Here is a 16,671-nt window from a genome sequence, read left to right as displayed (position 1 = left end):
GGACCAGTCTGATGTGTTCTTTTGTAAAGGTGGTGGTGGTTGTATAACCTTCAACCGGGTCTGTGATGATGTTAGAGACTGCCCTGATGGTTTAGATGAACTGTTGTGCGAGGGCATTCTTGAGATGTCTTGTCCACATATTTCAGATGACACTATTTTGCTCTCTGAGTATAACTTCTGTGATTTTATGTACATGAGCCTTGATTTTACTAACTGTAACATTTCAAGGAAAATTAACTGCAGTCAGGTCTTCGAATCAAGAATTCAGCTTAATTATTCACCCCTTTATGTGTGTTTAAGAAAGGTCTATATCACTCACCTTGAGACTTTTAGGAGCGATATTAAGGCAGTTTCGAATTATTGTAAACAAAATTGTAGCCATGTGGAGAATTTCGATGATGTGTGGAAGAATTATTGTGATAATCTACACGATGGTAGCTACAGAATTGACAGACTTGACTTTGTGTACTATTGTGAGTTAGAACCTGTCCTCTCAGACGGACATCACATTACAGCTCTGTGTGATGAAAAGATAGACTGTGAAAATGGGGCAGACGAACTGGGATGTCCAGGACGGTTCTATTGTTCACCGAATAGTACCACCGAATGGGTGTCTCCTGGGAAGATATGTGATAACATCATGGATTGTTCAAACGGTAAGGATGAGTGTCAGAAATGTAACAATGGAACTATATCCTCCTCAAGGTTTCTGATCGATTCCAGGCCAGTGCTTGTGCTAACTGGTTTAGCTGGTATCACCATGATTATACTTAACGCTGTGGTTGGATTCAAATGCTATCGAAAAACTCCAACAACTCATGCAGGAAAAATTGACAGAATATTGTGTTTACAAGTGTTCTTCTTTGATGGTCTCATGGGTCTGTACAATTGTTCCCTGGCATTGGCATCCAACGTGTTGGCCAGAAAAGGGGACTACTGTTTGGTTGACCAAGCCTGGAGGTCAAGTGCGTCTTGTTCAATTCTTGGAATTATATTTTTTGTAGCATCTCATGGATCTCTCCTAGCAATCGCATTTATCAGCATTGTAAGATGCCTCATCTGTACAAGGACAATTCTGGTAGCGAAAAAGTCAGTGGTGATGGTTGTATCTGGGCTTTTAATCAGTTTTAATATCATTAACTCCATTGTCCCTGTTCTACCAGTGGAACATCTCCAGGAGATATTCCGCACTGACGTCTTCTACACAAACATTGACAACAACCCCTTCATAAACACAAACCAACTAAACAGAACCCAGCTAGATGAACTCCACTCTCGTTACTTTACAACCGGTGGTGATCTTTATTCCAACATCAAGAACCTCAACACTATTACATCCAACAACAAGTTATTTGACATAACTGAGATTGGGTACTATGGTAATACCGAGATGTGCATCCACAATGTCTTTAAAACACAGGATTCTTATTTTATCTACAAGATGGTTTACTGCACTTTTATTTTGATCCTCCTGCTAATCTTAACAGGGACTTACGTGAAGATATTACTAGAGAAGATAGCATCCTCCAGAAGAGTAGAAGAAGCAGGAGGTAATAATAATATTGTGGTGGATCAGGCAATTTCGACGCTGGGTGTCAAGATATTCCTGATGATAGGGTCTCAACTCTGTAGCTGGATATCCTTTATTGGTGTCACAATTTACTTTCAAATTACTTCTGTTAGCCCTGCTCCGTTGACTTTTGAGATCTTTGCTTTGCTGGTGATCCCTGTGAATAGTCTTTTGAATCCTATTTTCTATAGTGATCTCTATAGGCAGTTTGCTACTGTTCTGTGGAGTTGGTGGCGCTATGTGGTGTCTAAAACTGGATTTTCTCCTGAGTAAAACATTTGATCATTATTACAGATAGAGGTACTTGCACTTGCCACACATTGAATAATAATTAGGATTTCAGAAACTGAAATCAGCATGCATTAGAAAACGATTGAAAATAATACAAATTTTAATTTCTGTATGAAATCAAACCTATGATTTATCTGTGTTCGATTTATTGTTGTTTGATTTAATATTACTGTACTTGATTTAACATAAAATAGCATATATACATTGTGTAATGGTATATACTATTTAGAAGAAATGAGTTTAATGTAACTCTCCTCACATCCGTAAATGGAGTTTTCTTTGTATCATATATAAATTGTGTAACATGGAATTGAAGTAATGATTGATTAATTAACATTGTGTAATTCGATATAAAATGATTTGACCTTATGTGATTTAACAATGTTGTTTGATTTAACATCAAGTGATTTATTTGCAATGACATTGAAAGATTGACGATGCTTGATTTAACATTTCACCTCGATTCTGCATGATCTGATTTACTTAAGTTTATCCATCAGAAACAGAATGCTCCAACACAAATTTAAAATGCTCCAACACAAATTTAAATTTAGTTTTCCTTAAATGATGAAACAAGACCAATTTCAGCAGATCAAAGCATCTCTATTACTATCTCTAAATTATTTACTATTTTTATTGTAATATTGCTATGTAAATTTGATTCTAATTCTAATTATAATTCATGGTGTGCTTTAATGAGTTCAATAAAGATGGCACAAGACACCATTGGGGTACTGGAATTTAGATATAACCAAAGAAAGCTTTGATAAAAGGAAAATTATCAGAATAGAAGGAGAAAATGTAGAAGAATCTTAAATAGAAGCTTTTTTCCGTTTCCTTGACCAAAGTTTCACAGTTTTGACTTCATTTTTACCAGTGACCAATCAGTAAGGTCCATGTGAATGACACAAGCCACTATCGAAGTATTGGAAGCTCAATGTCCTGAGAAATCTTCGATGCAAAATGAAAATTATGAAAATTTCCTACCGGTAGGACATTTCGGATTTCAGCTTTCCATGACCACAACTTCATTGGTGAAGAAATGGTAACAATATCGATAGTTAGAAGCACACAGTTTGGAGTATACCAGCTCTTCGTGAAAAGTGTGGGTGAATTATATGAGCTAGAGAGAGACAATACAATGCACGGGTTATGTGGTTTTTTAATCTGATACAAATGAGGATGGGACGGAGAATGTAGCTGAGGAAGATGGGGAGGAAAATCTGTCAACAAATTGCCGAGTAACCACATTTGGGGGGGGGGGGGGGGCAACCATATTAAAGTATATTAAAATGTAGGATTTTTCCCGATTTTGACCCGGGGATATACTTTAATATACTTTAATATACCTATAATATACTTTAATATATCCCTATCTTCTTGGAAGCCTACATCAAAAATTGTTGCCCAAAATAAGCTTGAAAAGCAATTCTTAATCGATTCCAAAAAGTTCTTGAAAAAAATATTGAAAACTGATGGAGTTATTTCAATTTTAATGAAGTCATTTTGGCTAGTATTCCGAACCGAGATATTATGTGCAATTTTCCCAATTTTGTTCATGGAGGTCTTTTTACTTAGTATCCACTATATTCAACAAACACTGAGTTATATCTTTCTCATAGCGTTAGTCTCATTAAAAAATATTGAAATTTTATCAGCACCAGACAGCGGCCGTGTACCTTTTTTGACTCCACGGAGTCCCTGATGGACTTTTGTTTACTTTTGTTAATAATTTGACCGCAACCTTTCTTTCTCGAAACACAAATCCTACTGTACTTCATTACAGTATTAAGATAGAATAAAGCAAATCATGTGAATATATGACTACGAAATAGATCTATAGATTTGTCCATAATATCTAATACCGTATTGATGGTTTTGAATTTTGTATATTGAATTTTAATGTGAAGCGTTTACTCTTCCCCCTCGGCAATTAATTAGAAAGTTAGATTAATGACAATAATTGCCAAATGACGTAGTAGATATAGATGTTCAATGTTGTAAAGTGATTTCAAGAGTAGTGGTCCACAGGGGTCCGAAAAAGCCGTACAGGCACTTGGGTCCTTATCCTTGTCACTAGTCCCAATTGGATTCACTTTACACAAAACATGAACGTTTACAATTTAGACATACACATTGGCACGATATTTATTAGAAAGCAAACAGTATAAAATAATACGTGCGTGCGCGGCTTGAGCCGCGCCGCATAACAATTTATGCGTTTAGGGGCTGGAGTACGCGTGTTTACAGATTAATGAATTGTTGCATTGTAAATATTTAAAGTTGACGATATATTATGATTAACCCATTAGGGACGATAGGGTCGTTTTTATAACCCACCTTTTCTAGACGAAAAACCAAATTACTAAACGCTATAACGAATCTATAGCATATATGCTCAAAATTTATTGGGCTACATATAATGAAGCCCAATAAATTTTGAGTATATATGCTATTATAGATTCGTTATAGCGTTTAGTAATTAGGTTTTTCGTCTAGAAAAGGTGGGTCATAAAAACGACCCTATCGTCCCTAATGGGTTAAATAGTAAATTTTTCAAAGCTGGCTTTGGACTTAGGTAAAATTATAACTTATTTATTTTCAAGAAAAAACCACGGATACGGGTATATGGCCCCCAGAATATAGGTCGTTTTTTGAGCACTTAGAAACAGGTGTTAAAACTACTTCTAAGCATGTTTAGGGCTGTAAATATGTACATAATAACCCTTTAAATGTTTCTTGGGTAGTTGAAAATAATTATTAGGTTTTTAAGTGTACTTTTTTTTCACCTGTAAAAATACCATTTTTTAACAGGGCCCCCAGAATATAGGTCCAAACATCTGTTCCTAAGTTGTTCTAAAATTGTCACAGACAGTTATATGCAGTCAGAATATGTTGCTGAGACTGTATTGATGATGCCAATGGCTCCAGATACTAAATTGAAATGGTTTAGAGTATACTTAATAGCAAAAAATCAAAAACTACGGCCCCCAGAATATAGGTATGCAAAAATCGTCCTCAAATACTCCACCTTCATACATTTTGATGATGCCATCTCTTCAGCATATGTTCTTTAACTGTTTCTCATCACTACCCCACATTCCTTAATGCTCAGGGTGACAGAGAAAATGCAGACTTGGTCGCTATTTTTTTTTTTAAAACCTATATTCTGGGGGCCATATACCCGTAATGAGTAAAATCTTTAATTTTACTAGTTAAAAAGCTTTCATGCACTCATTTAGTAGGGATCTTAACTAAATACTTAAATAAGATTGAAGGAGTGTCCCTAGATATGATTGAGGGGGGCTGTTTTTATCTGTATCAATACAATGTGCACCTCAATGACTGTAAATCAGACATTTTTGGCCGCCAAATTTTTTTAAAGGCCTAACTCAAAATTCTGTCCCAAAACTTAAGGTCATGAGACAATTCTACGTTGATTCTGAAAATTTCATGTGAAAATATTGAAACCCTATTGAGTTCTATTGTTTTGAGCGAAGTCAGTTTGAGATATGGGCGATTTTGTTCATTTTTTGCGATTATTTGAACACAGAATCCACAGTTAGGTAGATATTGAGCTGATAATCATAGAGAATGTGTAATATATGCTTACCTTCCATTGCATATAAAGTTGGTTTCATTCAAAAATATTGATATTTGACCAATTTATGGACCAAAGTCGATCAAATTTGGTGCGTATGCCCAAATATGGGCATATGGTTTTTGTTTTTATCCCATAACTCGGCCAATTTTTATCCAATTTTGATAAAACTTGATATGTGGGTTCAGGAGACTAGTAGCTACAAGTAGAGCATCCCAAAGCATGGTTTTGGGCATGTTCAGGGTTTTTGACCAACCTATATTCTGGGGGTCGTATAGACCTATATTCTGGGGGCCCGTAAAATTGTGGTGGCCATAACTTTTTTCCAAATTGTCAGTTTGCAGATGTCTCGATGAAAAGATAGCTTAAAATAATACTTATACTCATACCAGTAGTCTTAATGGTATGTGTTGGGCCACAGATTTTTGTCATGACAATTTTTCGCCATATTTACCCCTCTAGAAAATGACAACATCGTTTAAATCTTTCGCTGTCATGACCAAATATACCAAAATACCTCATGTAGGTCCAAAATTTTTATCCAGAAACATTAGTTACATGTTTTACTCCAACATAGCAGTAACAGATCCCATTAGTATCGCTTATCTTGGTTAGAACTGTATCCACTAACATGACCTATATTTTGGGGGCCACCTATATTCTGGGGGCCATATACCCGTAGTTTTAAATTTACATAGTCGTATAACTATAATTAAGTTAATCCTGTTTTCAAGAATGCGCGGCTTTGGCGGCCAGTTATAGTACAGACAGATCCGTCTGAAAAAATCGATCTGCTGACACACGAAGCTTTCAGAGGATTTTTGACGTTTTTGAGTCCCATTAGGTGCCCTTTATGGCTGACCAACTTTTGCAAACTTTTCCACGTGTCTTAAGGCCACTTTTTGCCACTTTACCACTTTTTACCACCTTTCTTGTTTGTCGAATATCTTTAGTTGTGAACATCGTAAAAGGTTGCGAATCAATCGAGTGTGTTCATATTATCAGGAAGAAAAACTTTTGTTCAAACAATTTTTACGTCAGATAATAAGTTGATTGGATAATTATCAATTAACCAATTAGCAAAATTCTAAAAATTTTTTATTGGCTAAAAATGATCGGAATAGCTTAAAACACGGAGAAAAGTAGTTTTTAGAAAAAATTTGAAAATTTTTCACTTACATTTTTTTTTCGAGACTTCGAAAAATTTCGAAAATTCAAAATATTTTTTTCCGCCAAAAGTGATCAAATTGCATGAAACGCGGAGAAAAATGATTTTCAAAAAAAACTTAGTCAATTTTTCGTTTCAAGAATACTTAAATCACCAATATTTGTAGTTGGAGCTCAGTAAATCTCGGCAGATTTTAGTAATAATCAGGAATTACTAACTCTAAGTGGAAAGGTCTGAAACTGAAAAACGTTAAGTTTAACCATACGATCGCGATATAAGAGTTTCATAACTAATTACAATACAGCCTTATCGATTTTCACAGAAACTGCACCAATGGCACAGTCAAGATCGAAACGATAGCCTGCTGTACTGTCATTTTATTGATTTCAATGATTAATCAGTGGGGTTAAGATAATCACATTTGTAATAAATTAAACCTCTCTGTACCGTCAATTGTGCTAATCTAAACCGGCCTACCAGACCTCTTCTTTTCCTCAACAATCAAACCGAGTTGTTCATATCGCATTTGGTGGGTGATGTAAACTAAGTAGTAATACATATCGAGCTATATTCAATCACAATACGACACAATGCAACACGTGTATATTATATTATGGCCTTTAATGAGGTATATGAAACGTTCTATACCGTACACTTCTCGTTTCTCCCGTGAGAGGCCCGATATGGAGAGGTTTTACAGTTTATCACGAAAACGTCTACTTGGTCTCATGGCTCTTTGACAGCTCAAAGAAGGCAAGAAAAGACCAGAAAGCTTAGAATGTCAACTCGCAAGAGCGGGCTACCGGACAACTGAACCCAATTTAGACATTTAGATTAACCCTAACTCTAACCCTAACCCTAACCCTAACCCTAACCAATTAAGCTGATTGGTTAGTGGGAACTAGGTTCAATTGGGTTCAGTTGTCAGTCTTCGATCTGTCCCACATTAATCCCGAGCTGATCATCATGGGCCCCGAATATCCTGCGGGAAGAACCTGTATTTTTACTTCACGACGTCCGGATATCAAATCAACATCCTCAATAACATTAACAATCCTTCCTGATCAGGATCTGTCTCTATAAGCAATTTCCAAAATATCCTGACTCTCGTGGAACATTTCACTGAATTAATTATTACCGGTTCTTTACTACCCCTTGCCCGACACTGTACTCGTATCTAAATCTTACCCTTTCCCGTATGTTACCCTTGTTGATTTTACTTTTAGCCGACCCTGACATATGGGGGTGATTTGAGGTATCCCGCAAATGAAGCGGTATGCAGTACAATACAAAACAGTCACAGTAGATGTTGGAAGGTGTATTTACACTTGCTTCCTGGACCTGGCTGTTCCTCAGTTTCCCTGATCTGTTCTTGCCCTTCTTCGAACTGTAAATGAGCCATGAGACCAAGTAGACGTTTTCGTGATAAACTGTAAAACCTCTCTATACCGGGTTTCTCACGGTATAAAGCGTTTCATAAACCTCATTAAGAGCCATATAATATACACGTACTGTGTCGTATTGTGATTGAATATAGCTCGATATGTATTACTACTTAGTTTACATCACCCACCAAATGCGATATGAACAACTCGGTTTGATTGTTGAGGAAAAGAAGAGGTCTGGTAGGCCGGTTTAGATTAGCACAATTGACGGTACAGAGAGGTTTAATTTATTACAAATGTGATTATCTTAACCCCACTGATTAATCATTGAAATCAATAAAATGACAGTACAGCAGGCTATCGTTTCGATCTTGACTGTGCCATTGGTGCAGTTTCTGTGAAAATCGATAAGGCTGTATTGTAATTAGTTATGAAACTCTTATATCGCGATCGTATGGTTAAACTTAACGTTTTTCAGTTTCAGACCTTTCCACTTAGAGTTAGTAATTCCTGATTATTACTAAAATCTGCCGAGATTTACTGAACTCCAACTACAAATATTGGTGATTTAAGTATTCTTGAAACGAAAAATTGACTAAGTTTTTTTTGAAAATCATTTTCTCCGCGTTTCATGCAATTTGATCACTTTTGGCGGAAAAAAATATTTTGAATTTTCGAAATTTTTCGAAGTCTCGAAAAAAAAATGTAAGTGAAAAATTTTCAAATTTTTTCTAAAAACTACTTTTCTCCGTGTTTTAAGCTATTCCGATCATTTTTAGCCAATAAAAAATTTTTAGAATTTTGCTAATTGGTTAATTGATAATTATCCAATTAACTTATTATCTGACGTAAAAATTGTTTGAACAAAAGTTTTTCTTCCTGATAATATGAACACACTCGATTGATTCGCAACCTTTTACGATGTTCACAACTAAAGATATTCGACAAACAAGAAAGGTGGTAAAAAGTGGTAAAGTGGCAAAAAGTGGCCTTAAGACACGTGGAAAAGTTTGGAAAAGTTGGTCAGCCATAAAGGGCACCTAATGGGACTCAAAAACGTCAAAAATCCTCTGAAAGCTTCGTGTGTCAGCAGATCGATTTTTTCAGACGGATCTGTCTGTACTATTATTGACTTGTACATAAAATTGAATTTTAAATAGAAATGTGAATGGATTAAAATTTAAAAATTTCAAAACGGAGGCTTATAAATATTATTATATTATGATTGTAAAATAAAGGATAAAATTTTAAATTTGTTTCACTAAAATTTGTTTCACTATCGAATTTGGGCAAAAGCGAATTTGGGCAAAAGCGAATTTGGGCAAAAGCGTATGCCCAAATATGGGCATATTTTTTAAGCTCATAGCTCAGCCAATTTTTGACCAATCTGGATGGAAATATATGTACTAGTCCTAAAACAGGCTTATCTTGCGAATCTGAGTGAAAAATATAGTTCATCTGCATCATGTAAATCTTAATGAAGAATATAAATCTTCTAATTGTAGGTATATTAAAGTATATTAAAATGTAGGATTTTTTCCGATTTTGACCCGGGGATATACTTTAATATACTTTAATATGGTTCCCCCCCCCCCCCCCCCCCCCCCACATTTATCAATAAATTTGATACAGACTACAGAAAGGGGGCAAAAGTCACTATACATACGTTAGGTCTTCTAGCACCGCCACGGCCCCACTGAATCGCTAGCCCAAATTTAAGGAAATTTTTGTCAAAAGGCCCTGATGGTATACAAGTAATTGTTTTCCTGCAAAACCAAAAAACCAAAGTCACGTGAAAATCTTGGAGCGAATATAATTAGTAACAGCCCCACCGCGCCGCCGATATGAACAATGGTAATTATTGTGGATGAGGACTCCTTTGAAGATAGATGGAAACGTAGTTAATATTATCACATTACATATCGAAACATTAATAAGGTAGAGGCATAAAGTGTACTGAAGTACAACAACAACAACGTTCAAAATCTTTTGCGGTTTTCGTGTGAAAATATAACAGTATTTTTTTTTTTTATAAATTGTTTCAAACAGTATACACATAATGTCACAATGACCCTATATAAAAATAACCCTTCAAAAATTCAATATTTTGAAAATCACCCTTGGTCTTGCGGCTCCAAGTTCAAATCTAAACTGTCTATATTGACAAAGTTCTTTCTCGCCCCTCTGTCTCCCCGGAGAGAAATTACCGTCGTTCTTAAGATTTCGAAACGAAGGCGCTTCCTAATGTATCCCACAGCATCTGAGTACCTCTGCCCTGTGTGGTATTCCATCTTACTAGCCAGCTTCTTTACTAGTCTTTCAGCTTCACCACCCATTCCACCAGACGTTGAGAAAACTAACTGCGTGAAGCTTCCTTTCTCTACTTCCAGGACCCTTGATATAGCGCTCGATTTTCGTAGTACAGTGTAAATTGGCGAAATTATGCGCGGCGCACTCAATATTTTGGTTTCATTAAAATGTAATTTTGGTCAAATGGTATACAGTATTTAATGCATTTAGATTTATTTTAATTGACGATGTCAATTCATCTCAGCTCGGCGCGGCACAGTAGCGCATTTCGCCGATCTGTCGCTGTGAGAGGCCTCATTGAGTGCGTGGCGCGGCACAGTAACTTCAAACTTGGCCATTGTTAATGATCTGGCCCGGCGCGCGCTAAGAAAGCGGCGCGCGCTACTTCGAAGAAATTTAGACGAGCAACATCCGTCAACACAGTAACGCATCGCGCTACAAGATTGATTTTGAAATTCTTGACGGATGTTACTCGTCTAAATTTCTTCGAAGTAGCGCGAGCCGGGCCAGACCATTATTTGTTATTACCATGTGCCGCGCTCAGCCTGTCATTCCGCCGAATTTCTTTGACCATTGTTAATGATTTGGCCTGGCGCGCTAACATTTCGAGAAGAAAGCGGAGCGCGGCGCTACTTCGAAGAACCCACCCTGCAGTTTCTTTTCGTTTAAATCGTAAATTCGCGCGCAAAAATTACACCGGCGCGCCTTCCATTAATGATGCATTAGACGCATACATTATTAGCAGCGAGTGTGTTGAACGAACAGTCACTCGCGCCGCGCGCAATACAACAACGACTAATTTCAAATTATATTTCATTATTAATTTAAACTTCAGTTTTGCAATTTTGGCAATATAATTGTCATTCAAATATACAAGTGGTCATTTCATAAACGATTATATTGTTTTATTTAATGGAGCAGACTATTTGTAATTAATGATTGACGCGGACGGTAGTTTATTTTATTTGCTAATGACAAATATTAATATTACGCGTTCAGTATTGATAATTATGGTATTGGCATGATTAATATATAATATAATTGTTACGCTACACTAGTATATGGTAGGCTTAATAAAGTTTTGGTCATTAACATTGATTGGAAAAATTCCAAAAAATTGAAATAAGACATTGGAAATTTTATTTTTCAATGTAATTCTAGTCAAGTAGTCAAGCCGCGCATCCAAGCTTTATCCAAATTGCAAACTTTGTAAATGTTTGCGGAGTAAATATTTTCGTTTTGAGTATTGAAACTGAGTTTATGGTAACCAGTTTGTAGAGTCATGCCATGCACGTAATTTAAGCTGATATCTTTCATTAACATTGTTCAATTGCAAATGGATACCGCTGGCACCGCTAACTTTTAAGTTTAAAATGTTCAACCAACCCGCAACCAGAAAATAGAGGTAAGACCTTTCGTCTAGACACTTGATGATATTTGTTGTAGCTATCTCGTTTGATAAGTGATAATAACAATCTTTCATTCATCGAATAATTTTTGCTGTGAAGACAGGGTAACTACTCGATAATTATTTTTGTCCAGGTGAATTGATCTGAAAAAGAATGCCGTCCAGAATGCAGCATTCTCAAAATATGGTTGCTAAAATATGGACTTATGATCTACGGCAGTGGTAAGGGGACTAAGGGCTCCTAATTTGCTCATGAAACATGACCCGTTCAAATCAAAACAGAAGTCTGCTGTGTAATTATACTATACATCAATGAATAATATTTTCCAGAATGTGATGAAGAGTAGTGGAAATATTTTCTTCTCAAGATGAACTACATTCTGACGTCATGAGATAATAATACAACAGTTCTGTTCGCCCTCTCTGATCCCTTTGGCCCGGCTAGGTGAGTTAGTTTAATCTGAGTACAGAGTATTAAATTGTGGGCGATTGTACTAATAATAATAATAATTCTATACAGTTTCATAATTGAAACAATTATGGCCCATTATTGTGGGCAGAATATGTGTCTTTGTTGATGTGTCCTGTTATAAACTTATCTGAGTGACTGCATTAAAATAATTTTTTGTTTTGCAATTGTACTAGAAACTAGTCGAAAGCATTCAAAATGTAATATCAGCTATAATATCCATGTAATCAAATTGAGGAAGCATATAAGAGCGTTTACAAATATTTTTCTATATTTCTGTGGAAGTAGTTTTTAAAAACCTATATAATGCTCCTATTCTCCTAGTAACATGATCTTACATAATCAATATGGTCCTGAAAGTTTAATAGGTTGTCTATCACCAGACCTAGGTGTTTCTGGGATTTGGTTTCTTCTATGTGAAGACTGCCATCTTCCAAATCAAGAGAGATCGACAGTCTATCAAGATTAGGACATTTGTCTAATACCATGAATGAGGATTTTGAAACATTTCGTCTCAGCTTGTTAATTCTAAGCCATTCATATGACATCTTTATACTACTTCTACTACTATTGTTATGTAGTAAATTGACATAAATTTGTAAAATAGATACATGAGATCACAACTCAATATAGGATGATAATCTATTTGATGAATAGCATTAAACTTTTCCTTGATAATAAATAAAATAGTCAGATTTTCCTTTTACGGGATAGTTAAGCAACAGTTCATTATTCATATGCAATGATTGATCAATACCTAAATATTCTTAGGAAATATATGAAATTAGTCTTTGTTAGCCTTTTTAGGTGTATTTCTTGAAGGTTTCAATGGCTGCTTTCTCTTAGAGTCTTAGGTTGAGTTAGGTGGGCCTGATCTGTCTTTGACTGTGTTGCAACAGATCAGTTTTGGCAGACACAATAAGCATAGCTAAGCACACCTTTCTTTGAGAATTTATATCTCCCGCCACATCTGTTGTCGATATCTTTGTTCTTACAGAAACATGTGACCAACATATTCACAGTGGGCCAGAACAGTGGGTCATGCTATATTAGGCATATTTCTGGGCATTGGACATACTGAATGTCATTTTATTGGGTTAACCTGTGTCAAATTTACGTTTTAGAGCAATTTCAGGGCCCCAGAATGCTTGGATACTTGTAAATTTGAGTTTTTCATCATTTTCAGATGCCTAATTTTGGCCCCAAAAATCGAGTTTTTGAAACAAGCTCATAAAGCGGCTTTGAGGTTATCTACTTGTAGCTACGGACTTCCTGTGCACCCAGATATCTTTCTGCGTTATGGGCAAAACGCGTATGCCCAAATATGGGCGCGTGCACAAAATTCAGCCGTTTTTGCTACATAATGTGGGTAAAAATGAATATTTTTCAATGAAACCACTTTAATATGGTCAGTAGGCTGAAAGTACATGGTTGACCCAATTTATAGCTGAATAGCAGCTAAATTGTGGATTCTGGGTCAGAAAAACTGCCAAAAATGACCAAAATTGCCAATATTTCAGTTTGCGATAATCATGGAAGTGATTTCATTTAAAATGCTACAAATTCTACAGTTTTCAATATTTTTTGTTAGAAATGTAGGAATAGATGCAGAAATGTATTCTGTACAAGTTCCTGTAATGATATCTACAATTGGAGCCTCAGAAAAAACTGGAAGCCAAAATCAGGGCAACATCTGGGCAAGAAATTGAGTATTAAAGTATGCGCTCAGGCCTCAAGTCAATAATTTTCAAAAAAATATTACAAAAAAGCCCCAAAAAAACCCAGAACAGTTCTTATACCATTGTTTAGAGAATCGTCTGAGCTTTCAGATGGTACCATGCATTAGTGGGGCAACCTGAGGCATCAAAACTTTTTTTTGCCAAATTTAAGCCAAAATTAGTCAAAAATGAGGCCTAAAATTGAGTGCGTGCCAAAAATTCAAAAATGTGACAAACTCTGTTGTAAGCTTGAAAAACTTTCACCAAGTATTCCTCAAATTTCTTGATCTGAGCTTCATTTAGTTCTCCTCAAAGCCTTCAAGGTACATTTCCGGAATTGCCTTTAAGGCTGACAATTTGGTACCTATTCTTGACTGAGTGTCACACCCAGTGCCAATTTGGGCTGCGAGTAACACTTTCATCAATGGTCGTGGCATCCTGTTATACCGATCAGTCGTTTTAAAGTGCAAAAGTCAGAACTTTCTCTATAAGTTTTATATTCGAATTATTGCTAGTACATAATGCACTAGGCAGTGAGTGAAAGTTGAGCTTTTGTAATTTTTTTGTCGGATAGCTTTTAGGAATGGCGATTGTTCTCCAGTATAATTAGTATCAGACGCAAAGGGGGCAGGGGGGGGGGGGTCTTTCAATCGCGCGCCCTGAAAATCTAGTCTAAAAATCTATCTTCTCCTACATTTTTTGAGTAATCACCTGCACCCTGAAACTTTCAGGATATGTTCTAAGCACCATTTAGAAACTTTTGCTCTTTTTAGAATTTCGAGATAGGCCTTTAAAAAATTTTTATTCCATTTTGAAAATCTTGGACCTGGAAAAATCGTCAAAAAAACAATCTACTCTGCCGTTATTTATATTTATGGGCTATTGTGAGCCCCAAGTGTTTTGGTCCCTCATTCCTGCCACTTCAGCATCGCCTACTGTAAAGTAGAAATTTTTCTAAGACAATTTAGAAACTGACCTTGTCTCACTGAATTTCCCTAAATTCAACCACTTGCCATAATAAAAATACTAACAACCAAATAAAGATTTTAAAATAATTATATACATTCACCAACGAACATTTCCTCAAGTTTACCTCTAGTTAACTAATTCGTGGTTTAAGCTCTTATTTTATTTAGGGTATTTATGATTAAAGGAATGTAAAATAAAACTTATTGTTTCATTGTATTATTAAATAGCTCTGCTCCGATATTAAACTTGCGCCTTATTTACATCTAGTTCTTCCCAAGCTTGTTTCTTTGATTGAAGGCAGGTTAGTTTAATAACCCAATAAGATACTAGATTTTATTAAGCGCCATTATTTCGAATGTAATGAGTTTAATTTAATCCTTTCCTTACATGGTCCTCAGGTTATAAATGGTAGTACAGTGTATGGCGACACATTCTGGCGGTATTGGAATACTCCAAACAGTTCTTGCTGTCTCCCTCTTGGGTGAGTTATTACTTATTACACATGTAGGAAACAAGGATACTAAGGTGATAATAACCGTATTGAATACACAATAGCAAATAGCAATCTGATTTAATCGTGTATTATTATTTAGTTTCATGATTTGTTCCTTTCATTGAAAGTTCTGACTGAATATTTGATAACTACTCGGACTATTAAACGGGGAGTAAAACTTCTGATCCATTAGTAGCTCAGTTGATGAACCCCAGAACCTCACGCCTGAGTGACAGTTGAACTTGATTGGGAATGAATGATATCACCAGACCATCAGCACGGTTTCCGCTAATTGACAATGTTTCCTTATGAATGGATAGGTCTGGTGTGTAATATACTATGTATACACTATTACACGTACACTAGTGTATAGTGTATTCCAGTAGCAGGAAGGTGTGGTCGTAGGTGGAGCGTGCAGCAGCTGATGCTTTTTTTGTGAGAGAAGGGAGTATAACTTTAACTCCCAGTCTGACATTCTCTCTGAACTGTACATCTAGTTCATTTGGACATATGGTCATGTTAGAGATTGATGGGTCCCTTTTTTTTCTACTAATTACCTACTTTTCACTGTCAATCAGTTATGACTTCATAAAATCCAAACCATAGCTTGCTTGCAGAAAATATTTCACCACAGTATTCCTATGACACTTCTCTACAGATTCATGTCATCAGAAAATCCAAATATCAACTTTGGTGGAGCCAGTGACCATTTAAAAACACAATTAAAGTGCTCCACTTGTGGGAAGGTGGATGTGGCATATCTGTATTTATCAATGTCTACAGGTGAAGAAGGCATATAATGGGAACACGTATTGTTTCGGTTGAGACACGTTTGGTGTGCAACCTATGTGGAGCGTAAAATAGGTGTAAAATAGGTCAACTTATACCAAGTGAAAACATGGTCATATTATAATTTCGACCAAAACTTCATTGTAAACTCAATGGCACATTGTTTTTAATACCATTTGCTTTGTTAGGAGGTCCCATAAGGTCCCAAACTCCCAACTCAAGTGGATGGACTCATTCTAAAACTTGACTTGTTCAAAATCAGTCATTTTGCCATTAAACTTGTCTCATAATGATCTGTGAATATTATTCCAGACGCTAATTATCCTAATACTATGGTGATTAAGACTGCCAAAAACTGCTCAACAAAGGTGGAGCTCGTATTTAAAAGCCTAAATTTTGGACGTTTAAAACCATCTTTTAAGAGTACTAAAATTAGAACTAATTGAACTTATAGCTTTTTAATATGTATGATAGTTCACCCCTAAGTGATTTATAAAGTA

At 35.9% G+C, this 16,671-nt stretch overlaps 1 long non-coding RNA gene across 1 annotated transcript; it reads left to right on the top strand.

The window, feature by feature from the left end:
- The first annotated feature begins 11,605 nt into the window (after positions 1-11,605).
- LOC134822351 (uncharacterized) lies at positions 11,606-12,153 on the top strand. The gene is made up of 3 exons (XR_010161172.1): positions 11,606-11,730; positions 11,868-11,955; positions 12,064-12,153. It is a non-coding gene; the product is annotated as an uncharacterized LOC134822351 (long non-coding RNA).
- Positions 12,154-16,671: the final 4,518 nt, after the last annotated feature.

Source organism: Bolinopsis microptera, chromosome 10, assembly GCF_026151205.1.
Source record: "Bolinopsis microptera isolate Bmic1 chromosome 10, MBARI_Bmic_1.0, whole genome shotgun sequence".
NCBI lineage: Eukaryota > Metazoa > Ctenophora > Tentaculata > Lobata > Bolinopsidae > Bolinopsis > Bolinopsis microptera.
This window is presented reverse-complemented; position numbering and strand designations above follow the sequence as displayed.